At 42.9% G+C, this 20,670-nt stretch overlaps 1 long non-coding RNA gene across 1 annotated transcript; it reads left to right on the top strand.

Moving 5' to 3' along the window:
• Positions 1-17,817: 17,817 nt before the first annotated feature.
• LOC132473330 (uncharacterized) lies at positions 17,818-19,778 on the top strand. Its single transcript, XR_009529335.1, has 2 exons — positions 17,818-18,357; positions 19,540-19,778. It is a non-coding gene; the product is annotated as an uncharacterized LOC132473330 (long non-coding RNA).
• The last annotated feature ends 892 nt before the right edge of the window (positions 19,779-20,670 follow it).

Genomic DNA, 20,670 nt, shown 5'->3' with positions numbered 1-20,670 from the left:
AGTGAATGACATGGAGAACATGCTTAGTTAGCAGGTAGAAAATTAGGAACCCAGAATACAACTATATAAAACATGCACAGATGTCCAGATCCGTCAGCACGCCTGGCGAAAGAAGAAGAAAGAGCGCCTCGTCACTCACATTGCTGAATGCGTTTGTGATCAGAAATAAACCAAAAAAAAACAGAATCTGACTCGTTATAAATCATCCATCCATGAACAGTAAAATGCGTGGTAAATTGCATCCATTGTAAATACAGTTTGGAAATAATACTTGATCTATATATTGCCTATATACTTCAGATTTTCCCTCTATAAAATCAGAAGGATCCAGCCCTTCCTCACGAAGGAAGCAGCTCAGCTCCTTGTCTAAGCGCTCTCCATCCCTCGTCCTGACTACTGCAACTCTCCCCTGGCTGGACTCCCTGCCCCCGCGATTAAGCCTTTGTAGCGTATCCAGAACGCTAGTGCGCCTCGTGTTCTACATACCTAAATTCTCCCATGTGACCCCCCTCATCCGGGACCTCCACTGGCTCCCTGTAATAGCTCATATCAGATTCAAGATGATGGTATTGGCAAACAAGGCGGTCAATGGACCTCCCCTGCCAACTTAATGTACACACTTATTGTATTTTGTATTTAGTTATAGTACTTAGTTGTGTAGCATCATATCCTTTTGCTTTGTTGTATACGGGGAATAGGTTAACCTAGCGATTGTTAGTGCTTGGCACTTGGTTCTACGAACATCCTTACTGTACCGACAGCGATATTGTTTCACTTCTTAGGACAAATGCACTTCTTGCAAGTCGCTTTGGATTAAAGTGTCTGCTAAATACCCTCTATGTAAATGTAAATATATTGCATTACATAGCACACATGGAATCGGGTTGACATTTCCCCACCAATGAGTATCTCTGGAAGCACATACTTTGAATACCATCACACAAAACCACAAGCAATAATGCCATCACTTCACTGCTATCGTGCAGAAAGTCGTTAAAGAAGAGTAACTAAGAGTTCTGATTATGTTTACAGTGCACTATGACTTGAAAATGAAAGCCTGGAAATGTCTAATGTATCTTTCTACTATAGTGTTAATTCTTCAAATACAATAATATATTTAAACTTTGTGATCGAATGTCTAAATTCAATTTTCCTTCCTAATGTAAGAAAGTTAATCTCTAAAGCCTTCCTCTACCACTGGCATAAGTTTACTCGCATAAATAAACCTTTATTTTCCCTAGCTTAACACTTGGGTCCTTACACCTGACTGCTGGCTGAAAACTCAGACATGCACTCACAAACACACACCCATTTACACCACTCTCTCTCACTCCACCCGACAAGCACATTTTTTCCACTTCAAAATGGTCCTTTTATCAAGCTGTCACAAAGCCATCCCACCATGGCTAAGACACAAAGGGAGGAACAGAGGTGTAGACAAAGAGAGCATGAGCGAGAGAGTGATAGAGAGAGAGTCGGAGACAACCAGAGAGAGACAGAGAGAAAGATATAGAGAGAGAATTGGATGCACAAAAAGTGACGCAGGCAATGAGCAAGAGAAAAAAAAAGTGTGACAGACTCCTCGCCCACGCGGAGCCTTGCTCTCTGTTCCTCAGCAGTGCTCGCTGCCGCAACGGTTGACTGACACTGCTACCACAACTTTACAAAGAAATATATAAATAAGAAATATCAGACCTTTTTTTCCCCATACCTTTATTCACTTGTTGAAAGGCTTTAAGGGTCTTTGTAGACTTTAGTAAAAGGGCTTGAGTGGAGCAGAGGTGTGCAGAGCCTCCCAGCAGAGAGAGAGCGACTGTATGGTTACAATGTTCCACGACTCGTGTGAAGACAGAGCTGTGTGAACTGTCACAGCTTCTAGCGTTCAACTTTGGCAACAGGAGTGAGCGGGAAGGTATTGTGCAGAGAGACGCCTCGAGACGGTGTTTCTTATTGGAACCATACAGTGTGCTTATGTTCTTCCATCTTTGATGAGGAACAAGGACTTTTTGAAACTTTGACTTCTTTGGGAGTTTGGGTTAGAAGGTTATTGACTTTTCATTAAGGTTATATTCAGGTTTTAATTTAAATTGAAGGTAACAAATACAGTTAATAAACAGCTAAATCTTTAAGAATATTAGTGAGGCCAAGTTACTGGATCTGAAACCTACTTCAATCCTGATGAGTCAATTTTACAATAGATTGAATATGCAGGGTGATCAAAGAAATGTGAATACGAAGTAGTTCCAATACTTATGACTCATTGTGAGCATATATAATATTTAATCAGGATTTTTATCTCTTCAACGCACTTCCATCCACATCCACATTATGTTTATATGTATATATTCAAAAGTATCTTCTTTTCTTTTTCAAAAAAGTAGAAGGAACAAGCCATATTTGGCACATGTGGCACTCATTTGGCACAGAACAGAATTCATCGGCACTTCTCTCTGGCCAAAGTCGTTATCATTCAGTTCTTAATAAAGTTTTCCCGATATAAAACTGTTAAACAGGACCTTTCAAAATACATAATATGGAGATTATATCAAATTTTCCCTGTTGACTTATATTGGGATTAGTCCCTCTGCAATGGACAACGTGGACTGTAAAGGCCGGAAGCTGTGAAGACTGAAGAGGAGCGGTCCTTATATGGATCCCTGTGGCACACAGGTTTTAACCTGACATGAGTTAGATGCCTCACCTCTCCACTGCCCGGTAGGATCATAGGACTTCTTAAAGAGATCACATATAGGACACAAATGGCTCTATACATTTGAAACCACTCACACCAGGGTCGCCATACGGGGTCTTACCTTCCAGACTGCTCCAAACCTGGGTTCTCCATGCAGCACCCTCAAACGCAACCCATTGTATTATACAAAGATCATGACCGTGTATAATAACATAACAAAACACATTGTGTTATTCTTCCTACTGTGTGACGCTTTGTGAGGCAGCGCTCTGGCTCGTCTCGTGGCCCGTTTTAGTCACTGAGCCGACTGGAAGATACACACAGATAAGTCCAGATAACTGAGGACTGGTGCCATAGCAAGGCGTAAAGTGAGCAACCAGGGGGGTCCCTGGCAAGCCACAGATTTTAGAAGACTGAACATGACAAGCCTGCTTTTTGTTTTGGAACAAAATGACAGAAGGTAGTGTATCTGTAGTCAGCCTCTGTGATGGGTTGTGTGATGGGTTCTCCAGCAGTAACCTGGGACTGCGTCAGTGTGGTGTGGAGGGGGCCTGTCATGAGGAATATGCTGTGGAATGACAGTCGGGGAGACGTGCTGTAGGACCTGTGAGGAGAAGACAAGCTTCTCGGAGACGCTGTGTCTGGGACGGGGGAGGATGCAGAGTGTTCTGATGCTTGCTTGAGGATGGTGTGTGTACGTGAGAGAGAGAGAGGGTGAGAGAGAGAGAGAGAGAGAGAGAGAGAGAGAGAGAGAGAGAGAGAGAGAGAGAGAGAGAGAGAGAGAGAGAGAGAGAGAGGGGGGGGGGGGGGGTACAGAGAATTTGCTGCAGAATGCACGTTGTCTCTAAACCATGTCTCATCTACACAAATACTGATCGGAGTCAATCTAAGGCTAGTGGGATTTGTTAATTATTTCACTGCTGTTATGGGCTGGCACCCATACCAATGTTAAATTTAGCTGCTTTTCTGTTACAAATTGGCTGTGGTCTGCTATGCCAGCCAAGTGACTCAAAATAGGTCACATTTGTAGACTAACTCTATTGCTTGAAAACATGTTTTGGTTGTCAGTCTGTGAGTGACGGAGCTACAAGCCTATAGCCCCAAACAGACACACCCTAAATACTGTAATGTACCTTTAGTGAGCTTTCGATAGCAATTAATCAAATCAGGGCTATATTGAATAATTTTATTTTAAGTTTATTTTGATTCAAGATTCAAGATTCAAGATGCTTTATTTATCCTGAGGGAAATTACTGTGCAACAGTTACAATACAAAGGTGGGAAAGTAATACAGGGTTAGATTCAAAATAGATAAAATAGATTGAAATAAAATAAGTACAAACTAAATAAGTGAAAAGGAGCGATTGGATAAAAGTGGTATTAGTGGTAAAAGTGGTAAAGTGATAAATAAATATTATAGCAGCAATTGTTGGCAGCATAAATTAACTAAAGTGATTAATTGAAAATTGGGTAAAAATAAAATAAAATAAAAATATAAATAAATAAATTGGGTAAAAATAATTAAATAAATAAATAGACTGACATTGGTCTCAGGGCATAGTGTCTCCACGGTCCCTTCTGCAGCGGGAGGTAGATGCATTAAACAGTCTGATGGCCACAGGAAGAAAAGACTTCCTCTGGCGTTCTGTGTTACACCGGGGGAGGATGAGTCTGTTGCTGAAGGTGCTTCTGCTCGAGGTCAGCACCTGGTGGAGAGGGTGAGCATTGTTGTCCAGTATATTGTGCAGTATACACAGCATCCTCCTCTCAGACACCACCACCAAAGAGTCCAGCTGGACCCCCAGGATGGAGCCAGCCTTCCTGATGATCCTGATCTTCCTGGCATCTGCTGCCCTTAGCCTGCTGCCCCAGCACACAACTGCAAAAAAGATGGCACTGGCTATCATCGACTGGTAGAACATCCTCAGCATGATGTTACATACTTTGAATGACCGGAGCTTCCTCAAGAAATAGAGTCGACTCTGGCCCTTCTTGTAAACAGCCTCGGTGTTCTTGGCCCAGTCCAGTTTGTTATCCAGGTATACTCCAAGGTATTTGTAATCCTGGACAACATCCACAGTCACACCGTTGATGGAGATGGGTGTAGGGGCAGATTTCCTCCTGCAGAAATCCACCACCAGCTCCTTAGTCTTGGTGGGGTTGATAAGCAGATGGTTAGTTGCACACCACTCGATAAAGGAGTCCACAACGCTCCTGTACTCCTCCTCCTTCCCCTCACTAACACAGCCAACAATTGCAGCGTCGTCCGCAAACTTCTGCAGGTGGCAGGACTCAGAGAGGAACTGAAAGTCCGAGGTGTACAGGGAGAACAGAAAGGGGGAAAGAACAGTTCCCTGAGGAGCCCCAGTGCTGCTGACCACAGTATCAGACACACCGTCCTGCAGTCTGACATACTGCGGTCGACCTGTCAAATAGTCTGTGATCCAGGAAACCAGGGGAGGGTCCACCTGCAATTTTAACCCATTTAAGCCGGGAAAGCATTGCCGCTGTTCTACCTTTAAAGCCGGGGGCGCTGTTGCGTCATTCTACCTTTAAGGACGGGAAAGCGTTTGCGTCGTTTTTCTAATATATTCGGTTTTTGCCCAAAGTGTCGGCCTCTGGGCCAATGAAATGCATCAGAATAGACACATATAGGTGTCAACTTGTTCCTCGTGAGTTTAGTTCAGAAATGTATTCAAGCTATGGCGGAATTTGAGACTGAAGACTTTTCTGACGGTAGCGATTTCGAGGAGTTTCTCGGCTTCGAAGATGTTGATGAGGCCGAGTACTTTGATGACGAATACGAACCGATTGACCGGGAATTGTGGTTAAGGCACATGTTCGTGAATGACGACGAGGAAGAAGAAGATGATTTAGGGGAGTTTGAGGGTTTCCAGACCAACTGGAAGACGGACAACTACCATCGAAATCTACGGAGTGCCTTCAACAGGACACCAGGGGTGAAGCTCGATTTGCCTGAAGATGCCACACCGCTACAGGCATTTGAGAAGATTTTTAAGGAGGAACTTTGGACACATCTCGTCACAGAGACAAACAGATATAGAGACCAGGTCGAACAAACACCGACCAGAGCGAAGACGGCAAGGTGGTCTCCGGTAACTGTGCCGGAGATGAAGACCTTTATTGGTATCTGTATGGGAATGGGGCTGCTTGTGTTGCCGGTGCGAAGAGATTACTGGCGACAGAGTAAGAATCTCTTTCGGACGCAATTCGCCAGAAATATGTCCCGGGACAGATTTGCGGCCATCTGGAGGTAAGGACAATAGTAATACTTATTGATTGTGATGATGCTGTAATAAGAAATTACGACAGTTTATATGTAAGAGATGTATTACTGTCCCGGAGATGCGTAAAGCACCCGGGTGCGTAAAACCAGATAAGCTTCTCTGGAATTCCAGAACAATAAGGCCTAGGCTACTATACATTCCCAAATTATAGCCTGTATCTTTTAATTACGCTACTTCTTAGGATGAAATGCAATTGTATTTGTATTATGCATAATACTTTTATTCAGTAGTCATCACATACAAGTGCATGTAATTTAAAACACAGACAGTTTTTTGGCATAGTATTTTTATTCAATCACATACAAGTATAAATAGTAGCTTACAGTCCAATGTAATTAACAATATAGACAGAATATTATGTTACAACGCACAGCAATTATGATAATATTTTAAATGATGCTTTCATCCAAGGTAACTTTGTTTGATATTGTGCTTTCATCTAAGATCTGTGTCTATTTCTGCATTTTCAGGTATCTACACCTCCAGGACAACCAGGCAGCAGTCAACAGAGATGACAAGATGTGGAAAATGCGCTGGTTCCTAGATTACCTCCTGGCTCAATTCCAGGCACTTTATGAGGTGGATGGCAACGTGTCTGTGGATGAGAGCATGATTAAATTCAAAGGGCGTCTCTCCTTCAGGCAGTACCTCCCCATGAAGCCTACAAAGTGGGGTATCAAGGTGTGGGTAATGGCTGAGAGCGCCACTGGATATGTGACCAACTTCCAGGTCTATGCTGGTCGTGAAGGGTCAGGAGAGAAGGGCCTGGCACATCGTGTGGTTATGGATTTAGCCAGACCATATTACGGCTCTCACCTGTCCATCTACATGGACAATTTTTACACCGGGGTAGGTCTCTTGGAGGAGATGAGGACCCATGGCCTGTATGCTTGTGGCACTGTTCGTGCCAACCGGAAGGGACTCCCAAAGAGTGAGCTGCTTCGAAAGAAAGCCTCACTCAACAAGCACGAATACAGGGTCGCTCAGATGGACGACCTCACATTTTGTATTTGGCAAGACACAAAGACGGTCATGGTGTTGTCCAACCACCATGACCCAACTGAGACGGGGACCGTAAACAGGAGAAAGGATGGAGCCAACCGCGTCCCGGTGGTAGTGCCAGCTTGCCTAGCAGACTACCAAAAGTACATGAAAGGTTTGTTTGACTTTTGTTGCTCTTTTGAGTACAAATGTGTGAGTGTCATGTGTGAGTGTCATGTGTGTCAACTGAGTGTCGTGTGTGTTCCAGGCGTCGATCTGCTGGATCAGATGGTTGGCTACTACGGGTTCCAACATAGATCGAAGAAGTGGTGGAGGAGGGTCTTCTTCTTTCTCCTGTCCGTGTCCTGCCACAATGCCTACATAGCTGCGAGGTCTGTTGGAGGAACAGCCTTCAGAACCAGATACAGAGGATTCAAGAACTGGATGGAGGACCTGGCAGAGCAGCTCATCTCACCACTGAGAACAAGGGCTGTTCCTGTGACTCCTCCTCCTTTTCATCCTCCTCCTGCTTCTCCATCTTCTCCTTTTTCTCCTCCTCCTGCTTCTCCATCTTCTCCTTTTTCTCCTCCTCCTGCTTCTCCATCTTCTCCTTCCTCTCCAATTGCTGGACTATCAGGAAGAAGATTCTTCTCTCCTTCTCCATCTCCTCCTGTTTCCCCATCTCCATCTGCAGGAAGAAGATTCTTCCCTCCTTCTCCATCCCCTCCTCCGCCTTCATCTCCATCTCCAGCTGGAGGAGACACACCTACTCCACAGCATGACTTTGGTAAAATTTATGATAAAAGAAAACAGTGCAGGGAGTGTCAGCTTGTCCCTGACGATGAAAAGGAAGGTGGGCCAACTGTTTACGGTTGCAAACAGTGCAACCTGCCACTGCACATGGAATGCTTTGGCAAGCACTACCGCCGGTACCTGTGAGGCAGACTGTTTACAGTTTTAGTCCCAGTCTGTTCCCCTTCCCATGTTTGTTATTATATACTTTATTACTTTCTTATATACTTATTTCACTTTTTTATACTTTATCTTTTTTACTGTTTTGTGCTGTTCCTGCACTTTTACATATGTTTTTACTTTTTTATTTACTTTTCTACCTGTATGTAAATATTGTAAATATTTGTAAATAAAAACTCAAATTTCCCATGAAAGCCACAGGTGTCAGCTCTCAAATACTTTTTGAATTGTGTTCCTATCTGTTACAGGGGCTGAGAAATCAGTAATTTAGTAGGCGTTGACACAATTGCTGAATTTCTAGAAAAACTTCAGGTTTTGGGGGCTTTTCTGAAATCGCCTATAGGTTTTACAGGCATTTTTTCCAGGCGTTTTAGGCCTAAATGGGTTAAACGATTTTAGAGATTTGTAGATGTGTTGGGAGCATAAGCGATTTTAAGATTTGGACTTTTGACAGTCATTCTGTAGTCCAAAACAGAGTTAAGTTGTAATAAAATAATTACCACGAATTTAATTGACGCAGCTCGTTTCGCTTTAACTAGAGTTGCACCTATCAGCTGTTCATCTCCGCAGCGGTGGCTGAGAAGTGTGATATCATTCAATAGACAAAATCGATCGTTCAATATTCGATATGCCTGTTTAGTTCATACAATCTGTTTATAACTAAGAGATCATGCAACCCAGTCGCCAAGAAAAAACGTCGACGGTGTACGTTTCCATTAACACTGGAGACGTACTATTACAACGTAAAAACAGCGTGTTATACCTACAGTATCCACGCGTGCCGCTGTGGAGGCGGGTTTCGGGGTTTGGGTATCACGGCTTTTGCGGCAAATTGTGGACACAATTGTTTAGGGGGGGGGGGGAGGTAGACTGTTGTTGACCGGGGAGGGGGGGGGGAGACACGTTTGTTGAGGGGGGGACGACGACACGATTGTAGGGGGGGGGGGGACACGTTAGTTGAAGGGAGACGACGACGACGACACGTTTGTTGAGGGGGGGGGGGACACGTTTGTTGAGGGGGGGGGAGACACGTTTGTAGGGGGGGGGGGCACGCTCGACAACGAGAGTTGGTTTTTATTGAACGCTCGACAACGAGAGTTGGTTTTTATTGAACGAGACTTCAACACGGAACAGCTGCACGAAACGATGGTCACGTCACTCTCGGTGACGGTGTCACACGAACAATGTTAATAGAACAACACACAACCACATAACATCCCGAACCCATCAACCCCACTTAATCCTAACAACAAAACAAGTTAACAAAAGCCCCATTTGTCAACTGACAACCCCAATTCCCAGAATCCCCCGCGGCTCCGGAACACGGCGTAGTTTATATTAATCTTTATTATCCGAATGGGAAATGCAATATTTTAGGACAGATACACCATTAAACGCGTTTCTAATGACATTTCTAGCGAGAAATGTACATTTTCCTTACATAATCTTCAGTCAGTGAATGTGTATGATCTTTATTAATCTTTATTATCTGAATGGGAAATGCAATATTTTAGGACCGATTCACCGTTAAACGTGTTTCTAATAACATTTCTAGCGAGAAATATACTTTTTACTTGCATAATCTTCAGTCAGTGATTGTGTCTGATCTTTAGTTTTATAGTTATTAGGATTTGATCGGATCGCTCGCATGTTTCAACGTCAGGTTGTTAGGCTGCTTTCGCTAAACTAGCAGCTCACGTGCTTCCTGCGTTTGTGTTATTAAACTGTTACTTTATGTAACTTTTAATGATATCATCTTGTTAGAAACACGTATATCTGAGAGGCAACCCAGTCGCCAAAAGCATTCGTTGACAGTGTACGTTTCATGAACACTGGATTACGTCGCATTTCAACATAAAATAGCGTGTTATACACACACACACACACACGCACACGCACACGCACACGCACAGACACAGACACAGACACAGACACAGACACACACACACACACACACACGCACACGGTGCATTTCGCTGCTAAAACAACAACAATAAAATATTCCCTCAAATATTATTACTAAAGAACCGTTTTCCAAAGAACGAAATGTAAACCAATGCATTCTGAATGGGAGTGTTTCTCCGATTTTTCCATGCTACACAGAACGAAATATAAACCCATGCAAATAAAGACTTCATGGTCATAATCATTTAAATATCATTAATCTCCGTGTGTTGGGTGGTATTCTATTTTTTTCAACGGGGCTGCATCCAGTCACTTGACCGTCATGCTGCTATGGTGGTTGCTATCGACCGCCCCCTCTAATCCTTACATGGCTCTAAAAACCACGCGGCAAAGGAGCTGCCGTAAATTGTGTTGTTTTTGTCGTAAACTGGGGTCCGACGGTTAAAAAATAGACAGATATTCCGAGGTATCCTTAAAAGGCAGCGTGGATGTTTTTATTTTCTGCAGTTTAGACTTCTTCTATAACCTATTTTTGAAAGCAAAACACCAAGTTCATTGATTTAACGAGGCAGGGTTATTTGAAACAATTTATTCAATAAATATTTGTGAGAGGTCATTCCTTCTCCTGAGTTTGCTTCCTATTTATGTCTAGTGTACACCCCTACTGTCCAAAAGCATCCCCCCCCCCCCCTCCCCATATGGATTTGGAGAGTTGTTGCCACGTCCCAGTGGTGGAAGTATCATATGATAGAGGCGAGAACATTTAAGTAAACTGTACCTTGGGGTCTCTTATATATCAAAGGGGGTTTCAAAGGACGCATACGCTTCAACCTGTGGCTCCAGCCCTACAGGAAATGACTCAGCAAGTGCTCCATCTCGTTGCACCTGCACCCAGCGGCTCGCTTGCAAGATTTTGGCCTGAAGTTCTTCCCAGACCTATACCCTAACAGTCCAACATGCATATCTGAGAATCAGGCCTCTCTTCAATAATGACAAAATGTTATGAGAGAAATACAGATTCACTTTTTGTTATCTCATAAGCGGCGTGGTGCCGGCTCCTTTTGACCTTTTGACCCCAGACTTCAAAGACGTGGCCACAGGCCAGCTGTGTCTACACACATTAAGCCACAAATGTACACCTCCATCCCGCAATAAATGGGGCCTAGAAACTAACCTCTGTCTTATGTACATTGACTGTACTGTTGGAGGTCACGCCCCTTTTCCGGCCTTTTCGAGATAGCTAGGGATGCTAAAATGTTTACACACATTTCCCGGGGCCCCGAGAACGACATATCCAAGATTTGTAGTTCTAGCCCATAGAGAAAAAAAGTTTTCCCAAATGGACTGTCATTTGGACAAAGCCCCTTCAGAAGTGTTGCCTGCGAGACCTAATGGTTCAGAATGTGGTGGAAAAACAGTTTTTGAGATAGGACGGTCCTACCGCCCTGAAATTTGAATTCCATATTCTAGGGCCTAACTGGGACCCCCGCACCGAAACTTGGCCCGGTCGGACCCCGAGTGCAGGAAGGGGGGGCCTGGACTTTCATAATCTTCGCTCGGTGAATGTAAAGGATGTTTGGTCGGATGTTATGACGAAGAATCATAATGTGAATGGGAATATTCTATTAATGTCTTGATATCATCTTTCGTCTCAACACTTCTGCTGCAGCCGCTTAAAGTCTCACTCCGAGAACCTTAAAATATGAATCAATCCATTAGAAGTATGAAAATATCTTCCCGGTCGTGAAACAGGGCAAACAAGGTGTCCTTTGACATCTACGTTTCGAGACGATTGCAACAGTGCCACACATGATCCTATTTGAATATGTTTCGGGGTAGTAATTAGCTGTCGATTTTGGAGGCCTTTATCAATAATGACCAGCTATAGATTTGCTTCCCGATGGAGATTTCTGACAAATTACATGTTAATTAGCATCTACACGTTAAGCTGAGTCCAATGAGATCAAGCTCGCCCTCTTGCTACACCGAGATCATGTCCTAGACCTAGGTGTACCATGTAAAATGCATGTTACCATTAGCTAGAGTGTCATGCTTGGTGTCATTGGACTCAGCTCAACGTGTAGATGCTAAATAACATGTCATTTGTCACAATTTTTTATCGGGAAGCAAATCAATAGCTGCTCATTATTGATTAAGGCCTCCAATTTCGACAGCTAATTACTACCATTAAACATGTTCGAATATGCTCATGTGTGGCACCGTTGCAATCGCCTGGAAGTGTAGATGTTGAAGGACACCTTGTTCGTTCTCCTACACCACCGGGAAGATATTTACATGCTTCTGATTGACTAATGAATTGATTCAGCTATTCCCCCAGAAGTCTGGGGTCAAAAGGTCAAAAGGAGACGGCACCAGCCCCGTTGAAAAAAATAGAATACCACCCAACACACGGAGATTAATGATATTAAATGATTATGACAATTAAGTCTTTATTTGCATGGGTTTACATTTCGTTCTGTGTAGCATGGAAAAATCGGAGAAACACTCCCATTCAGAATGCATTGGTTTACATTTCGTTCTTTGGAAAACGGTTCTTTAGTAATAATATTTGAGGGAATATTTTGTTGTTGTTGTTTTAGCAGCGAAATGCACCGTGTGTGTGTGTGTGTGTGTGTCTGTGTGTCTGTGTGTCTGTGTGTGTCTGTGCGTGCGTGTGTGTGTGTGTGTGTGTGTGTGTGTGTGTGTGTGTGTGTGTGTGTGTGTGTGTGTGTGTGTGTGTGTGTGTGTGTGTGTGTGTGTGTGTGCGTGCGTGCGTGTGTGTGTGTGTATAACACGCTATTTTGATGTTGAAATGCGACGTAATCGAAACGTCAACGAAACGTACTGTCAACGAATGCTTTTGGCGACTGGGTTGCCTCTCAGATATACGTGTTTCTAACAAGATGATATCATTTAAAGTTACATAAAGTAACAGTTTAATAACACAAACGCAGGAAGCACGTGAGCTGCTAGTTTAGCGAAAGCAGCCTAACAACCTGACGTTGAAACATGCGAGCGATCCGATCAAATCCTAATAACTATAAAACTAAAGATCAGACACAATCACTGACTGAAGATTATGCAAGTAAAAAGTATATTTCTCGCTAGAAATTTTATTAGAAACACGTTTAACGGTGAATCGGTCCTAAAATATTGCATTTCCCATTCAGATAATAAAGATTAATAAAGATCATACACATTCACTGACTGAAGATTATGTAAGGAAAATGTACATTTCTCGCTAGAAATTTCATTAGAAACGCGTTTAATGGTGTATCTGTCCTAAAATATTGCATTTCCCATTCGGATAATAAAGATTAATATAAACTACGCCGTGTTCCGGAGCCGCGGGGGATTCTGGGAATTGGGGTTGTCAGTTGAAAAATGGGGCTTTTGTTAACTTGTTTTGTTGTTAGGATTAAGTGGGGTTGATGGGTTCGGGATGTTATGTGGTTGTGTGTTGTTCTATTAACATTGTTCGTGTGTTCATTGTTGTCGACACCGTCACCGAGAGTGACGTGACCATCGTTTCGTGCAGCTGTTCCGTGTTGAAGTCTCGTTCAATAAAAACCAACTCTCGTTGTCGAGCGTTCAATAAAAACCAACTCTCGTTGTCGAGCGTGCCCCCCCCCCCCCCCCCTACAAACGTGTCTCCCCCCCCCTCAACAAACGTGTCGTCGTCGTCGTCCCCCTTCAACTAACGTGTTCCCCCCCCCCCCTACAATCGTGTCGTCGTCCCCCCCTCAACAAACGTGTCTCCCCCCCCCCTCCCCGGTCAACAACAGTCTACCTCCCCCCCCCCCCCCCTAAACAATCGTGTCCACAATTTGCCGCGAAAGTCGTGAAACCCAAACCCCGAAACCCGCCTCCACAGCGGCACGCGTGGATACTGTAGGTATAACACGCTGTTTTTACGTTGTAATAGTACGTCTCCAGTGTTCATGGAAACGTACACCGTCAACGTTTTTTCTTGGCGACTGGGTTGGATCATAGCACTTAGTTCAGTTAAAAGGGGTAAAAGAGATGAAAAATGTAATAAAACAGATAAAAGTTACTGAATTACTGTCATGTAATAGCCTACTATCCTGTCTCAGATTCTAAATGTTCAATGTCCCCCAGTCAATAGGGTGCTGGGGCTCAGACAGTTCATAAAACATATAATGACAGAGAGAAACAGATGTAAAGTACAGTATGAGGTAGAAATATATCTCATCATTACTTATATGTCAATAATAGTTAAAGTTGATGCTCTGAAGGGACAATAATTGCTGCACACCCCTAATAAATGTTAAGTTTTTCTATTTCAGCCTTTTTCGTCTAGACTACAACCACTACTGAATTACCGGCCTTTAAATAGTTTGCTGTGCTGTGAGAATTTATCGTCTTTGATCTTAATTTTTTCTACAATTACAACATCAATTGTAAAAGAAAAATTCTGTCTTTTGTAGATGCATCACTCGATTTTTAGGGATGATTCAAAGCCAGAAGTCAAACGCTGCACAACTTGCTGCACACTTTTCCACTGCCCCCTATGCCCAACTTTTAAACCAACCGTAAACACGAAGCTTCAGTGCCACCTGGAATCCCACATAAAACATTCCATTACATTTAAAGGTGATATATGTATGTGTGTAGAAAGAATATAAGAATGTATGTGTATATGTCTGTAGACAATATTTATGAATGTTTGTCTGCTTACTTTTATAAGTCACTGACTTATTTTCCTCTATCTTTTGCCTGCATTGATCTTAGACACAAAGATCAATGATAATTTCCCTGAATCTTCCACCATTCAGTCATGACAATAATCTTTTGTAAAGAATGTGCCATCCTCCTAGGTGTGATGGTCTTTCATTATTTTAAGTATTTAAAGAGGACAAAATTATTCTGGTGTTCAACTCACTCAGTGTTCAACAGTTTCAGGTCCTCCTCTCTGTAGACAGACTTACCCCCTCCAGTTATGTTTCCCACCACAGTGCCGTTGTTGTCTAATTTGATGTGTTATTATCTGGATGGGCTTGTCTGCAGTCCGGGGTGTAGAACCTTACAGTTCCAAGTCTTAGTTTAAGTAACTAACTGGTTGCAAAAATAATATAATTGAATATAAAATGATTCCAACTTGGTGGCATTTCATTTTCCATTAAACAGGGGCCACTTGACAACATTGTGGCTGGAGTTTCCTGGCTGCGTCAGAATGCAGGTTTGCAGGTTTGGTGGTCGAGCCCGCATTTCCGAATATGGACGCAAAAGAACAGCAGGAGCTCCTGGAAAGGATACGTTCTTCAACTGATGAAGAAGAAAAGTATCCCCTGCTCTTCACATTTGATTTTCAGGAAGACATGGAGGTCTTCCTTAACATGGCAGCTGAGGAGGACCATGTTTCTGGGTCGCTGGGTGGACAGCCAGTGACATTGCTGTGTGTGTGTGTGTGTGTGTGTGTGTGTGTGTGTGTGTGTGTGTGTGTGTGTGTGTGTGTGTGTGTGTGTGTGTGTGTGTGTGTGTGTGTGTGTGTGTGTGTGTGTGTGTGTGTGTGCGTGTGTGTGTGTGTGTGTGTTGAGGTTCTGAGTTCAGTTATCTGTTCTTAATAAAGTGTTATAACGTTTACAATGTATAGATTTTTTGTATGACTTTACTTATTCACTTTGGTAACACACAGAGCTAAGACTTGAGTTTGTCATATTTAAATATGGGCAAATAAGGTGATCCAGCAGCACAAGGTAAGACAATATTATAGACAATTAGAGCCAGATATTAAATGAATGATGGTTCAGATTAAGAATTTAGGAATGCAAAAGTGCTAATAACATATGATAAATTATGTTGGAATGCAGTCGAACCTTATGATATTAAGACAACAGAATGTAACATAGCTAGACCTAATATAAATATGTCAGAAAAGGTGAAGCTAAAGGGGAATTGTTCTAACTATCCCTGTCCACTCATACATAGTATTTCAAATAATTAATAGCCTCAATCTCTGATGCCCTTCAGCTTTACAATACGAGTATCAGTTTGTGTCCTATCAAATAGGCCTATTAAATTGAGATGATTGCAGTATAACACAGAGGGAATTCTGAATAAGGTGTGTGTATTTACAGAAAGAGAAGAGCCATAAGCTCCAGCTTAAAGTCAACAGCGAGTGTCAGGTCTTCTGTCCAAAACCGGAAGCGTTTATCCGATTTTATAACTTAATTTATTTCGTTCATTTATGCAAACACATTACTTAACGCCCGTTCATTTATGTAAACACATTACGTAACGCCCGATTTTTATTTTATTTTCCGATTTTTATTTTTTATTATCCGATTTCCGGCGTGTGGGTGGATGTTTCTGTCTGCAGCGGAAGTGCGTGTGGGTGGATGTCTGGAGCGTGTGGGTGGATGTCTGCAGCTAGACTCTCTTGGTACATTGAGCAGGGAAGGCATTGAAATTGCATTTTAAAGTGTTTACTTAAAATTACTAAAAAAGCAGATTGCGCAATAGTCCAACATGAAGACATTACTAACATAATATATCAAAACATGAAGGTGGTTACAAGCCTCAAAGCATGGGCATACTTCACCACCAGACCTCCCTCTAGCCTTCTCCAATCTATCCCAACACTGACACAGGGAAGGCTTAAATAGGATATCCATGACCTAGCCCCAACCATAGACCAAACCATAATCAGACAGAAATAAATTGATAAAAATCGTGTTGTTATTATTGTTATTAATTAACAACCGCCAACACACACCTGTAATATATTATATCTTACTTTTTACTAGTTTAATAGCAGGGCTGTCGGACAAGTTACTCCAACAAGTTGGTCAGTGCGCATTTTCTCATATCAACAACGCAACGGCAGGTTGTTCATTTTATCATATAAAAAAGGTTGAATTCAACAACGAGCCAACTGTCATATCAACACACAAGTCACGTGATCTTAAAGAGACAATGTCCCTATAACACAGAACGAAAACATGTCAATAACACAGTATGGTGAATTATGTCTATGGAGTCCACAACAAGACTACACTTTGTTGCAAAAAAATAATATTACCCTCCTCCTTTAGCCTCCCGAAATGTCTAGCAATATTGATATTCCCTCTCCCCCCTGCAGACTGTTTTAGTTGTTTTATTTTTATTAGGCTATGTTTTGTGTGTATATGCGTGACAGCGGCCATGCACTTATGCTGCGTTTTAATATCCATCCGTCTCGGAGGTCCGAGGAAGTTGCCTACGCCCCTTTTCCTCGGACGGCGAACTCGCCATCTCGGTTGAACTCAGTGGTGACCGAGCAAAATTCCGAGACAGAATTCAAGATGGCTGCGCCCATTGTGACTGACTGGCAATTTCAATCACTCGTATTACTGCAATACCTTACTGCGTCCGTATCTCTGCCTATGGCCTATACAGCCTACTTATTTTGAAGCGCCTGGTCCTCTGCCAGCTTTCCGGGTGGCGTCCATGTTTTCCTCCAACGACCGAGCGAAATAATCAGAGCTGCAAACTTGTCGCTTTTCGGCGACAATCGCCGTTTTCTTGGTCAATTTGGTCATTCACGTGAATCGTGTAGAACCGGAGAGTTTTTTTTTTTTTTTTTTTTTTTTTGGGGGGGGACATTTCTCTGGGCCAATCGGAATCTCAGCACTTGCTTCAGAATCTTTCTTATAATTGACATTTCTCTGGGCCAATCGGAATCTTGAAGCACACAGCGCCAACTGAGCTCGCCATTGGATGAGGCGGTCGCGTGGCTACCGCGCATGCATGCGGCCAAACAACGCAAGAGAGCTTGCGAAACACTCGTCTAGAGGGGTGTTCCACGAACGGAGGTTTAACAAACACTGAGTTAACGCTGAACTCTAGGTTGATTTAACCAGTGCCGACTAACCCAGAGTTTTCGGTTCCACAGCGCACAACACAGGGTTGTGCGCGTCACCGCCAAACCTAAAAAGACGTGATGTAGGCCTATGGATCATGGAAACCCTGATTGAAATGGCGAAACGGGCCGCTTATTTCAATGAAATGGAACTTCAGGTTCTCCTGGGGAGCTATGACGAGGAGAAGGACATTATCACAAGAAAAGGGAACGCTAAAGCCTCTGCAACCCGGAGAACCAAAGCCTGGCAGCGGATCGCTGACCGCGTAAATGCGTTAGTTACACGTCAAAAGCATGATCGTTAATATTTGAGCCATGAATATATAAATATCCCAGTAAAGCATTCTTAAAGATCCTACCACATAACCCCTTTCTTCTAAAAAAATATGTACTCCGATGGCTTCCAAGCGGTCAGCGGATCAAGTATAAAAATGAAGTATAAAAAACATACAAACTGGTAAGCTTTTCCCACCATCGTATTGGTATAAATTTAAATAAGCAATTTTTTTAAGCCAATCGTGAAAAGGCCGACAGTCGGTAGACTGGATCTGGCCCTCAAATTGTCTTGACCCCGGTGGAGGAGCTGTTAATAAACATAAATTCAGGGCGCCCTGGCATGGAGGGGGTACCTGGAGGCAGTGGCGGCTGGTCGTTTTTAAAGTGAGGGAGGAAGGACTGCGCGCTTGGTTGCCATTGGCCTGCTTGCACTGTTGGTGTATGGTGGCATAAGAATGTGAGACTCAAGTTGTTTCAGGGTGTTTTGGTGAACTACAAAATAGAAGGGAGGGAGTTATGTGAACAAAATGTATACAAAGCCACCAGTGACATCACTGTAATTTGAGAAGGAAAGGATGCAAAGCATATTAGTCAAATCAGGCCTACTATTGATTTGTAAAAGTAAATAAAAAAATCTGGGCCTATCATTGTGCCTATTTTTGCCCTCACTGACTGAAGTTATTTAGCTATGTTTATTTTCAGTTACAATTGCTTGTAATGCTACCAGTAAGTCATTGCGTACCTAGCAAACCATGTAGCACTCAAAACACTGACGTTGCCATTACTTCTGGAGACCTTGATTTTGGGAAGTGGTCTACCTCTTTCTTTGGTCGCTAACTTAGCACTGTAACTGAATGAATGGAATGCTTTTTGTAATAAGACGTTAACAATGTCCTCCGTTTCCAATGTTTCCATTGTGCATTTAGGATCTCGCTATCGCAGATTTCACTTGCTCTGCGTCTCTCAGACTGAGCACCGCGGCAACGCAGACCGGGTTTGTTATCGACAGCGTTGCCAGATTGGGCAGATTTCCCGCCCAATGATAATTCTTCCAGCCTAACATGGTTAAAAGTAGCCCAATTGGGTGGGAAATCGGACCAATCTGGCAACACTGCTCAACATCCAGGGATCCTACTTATTGGTTCATAGCGCAGACGGATAGATTTTTGCGCGAATCAGACCCCTTAAGGTCCCACCCACTCAGAGGAGGACTTTCCTCCTCTCTCCCATTGAAACCCATGTTATCCACCGGCCGCCAGTACTTTCGGGAAAATGAATGGGAGTCAACGGAGGCGGAGGGAGGACGTTCCTCCCTGAAGTAATTGTCAAAAGGCGATAGGGGGTGCTAATGTCCCTTTACCCAGGGAAACGAACATTATATATTCAAAGGCAATAAAGTAGTCATATTTAAGGGCATTAATTCATTACAATAGTCTGGGCAATCTACATTTTTTATTCTCAACAATGTTAGGGAGGATCTTCCTCCCTCTCCTCAATGGAGAAGCCTCCACTGCCTGGAGGTACCTACCTCCTCAGAGAGTCAGGGGCCATACCCCACTGGTTGAATGTAGGTTTTTGTGTTTTCTTGTATTTTAGATTTTTTTTTGCCTTCGAAGTAACGCATGCAAACCATGTGCTTGCCACAGCGCATACTATTCCAAGTGTTTCTTTTTTTGGTAACTGGGTAGAAAACCTAAAAGTGACAATTCATCAACTTCACAGAATAATAATTGTTTTTTGTATCTCCAATAATAAGTAAAAATAATAATAATAAAACAATTGTGACAGTTGTAAATAAAATATTTTTTATAAGCCTCAAGGATGTTTTGACATTGATTTTTGATAAAGTATGCTGAGTTTTGTTAAGTCACGCTCAGACTAGTGTTATTTGTATATTACAATAAAAAAAAAATCCCCCGTGACACTCACCTTTTTTCCTCTGAGGAGTTTGCAGGTCTGAATAATAAAACGCTTGAAGTGTGGGCGTGGTGTCAGATCCGAGATCCGAGTCGGTTCGCAGAGAATACTTGAACGCAGCATTAAGCCCAGTTCAGACCAAAGATTCACCTTGCAACGGCTTGCAACGAGACGGTTTTAGAACGTCGCAGGGGCGGTGTGAACGGGTCGTTGCAAGGCGTCGCAAGGAGTTGCAAGGAGTCGCCAGAGATTGAAAATGTCAAATCGCAAGCTCCAGTTTTAGAACGCGGCGATTTAACTATTTACAAATATACAAATATCCGAAGATGGCAGACTTCTGGTCCGAGGAGAGGGAGGAGAATTAAATTTGCTTGCTGGAGGAGCAACCTGTCCTTTACGACGTTGGCAGTAAGGGGTATAGCAACAGGGACAGCAAGAAGAAAGCATGTTTCGACATTGCGGTGGCACTTGGTGTGGTGTTTTAAAGCGTCTTAGAGTACCATATTAAGCGCTATATAAATTTCATTTATTATTATTATTATTATTATTAAACTCGTGACCGTGTTAACTGGTGACCAATAGCCGAATGCGTCGTTTGTTGTCGTGGCTACGCCAGCTGTTGGAAATCGGGCCAGACACGTAGCTGTCCTTGCGAATGCCTTTGATTTGTCTTTCAATAAAATGTCAAAAACATTCCCATCTCATTCGTATTTGGAGTGTAATTGGAAGAAACTTGTCACGTAGAACCGTTTTAAGCC

Source organism: Gadus macrocephalus, chromosome 15 (assembly GCF_031168955.1).
Source record: "Gadus macrocephalus chromosome 15, ASM3116895v1".
NCBI lineage: Eukaryota > Metazoa > Chordata > Actinopteri > Gadiformes > Gadidae > Gadus > Gadus macrocephalus.
This window is presented reverse-complemented; position numbering and strand designations above follow the sequence as displayed.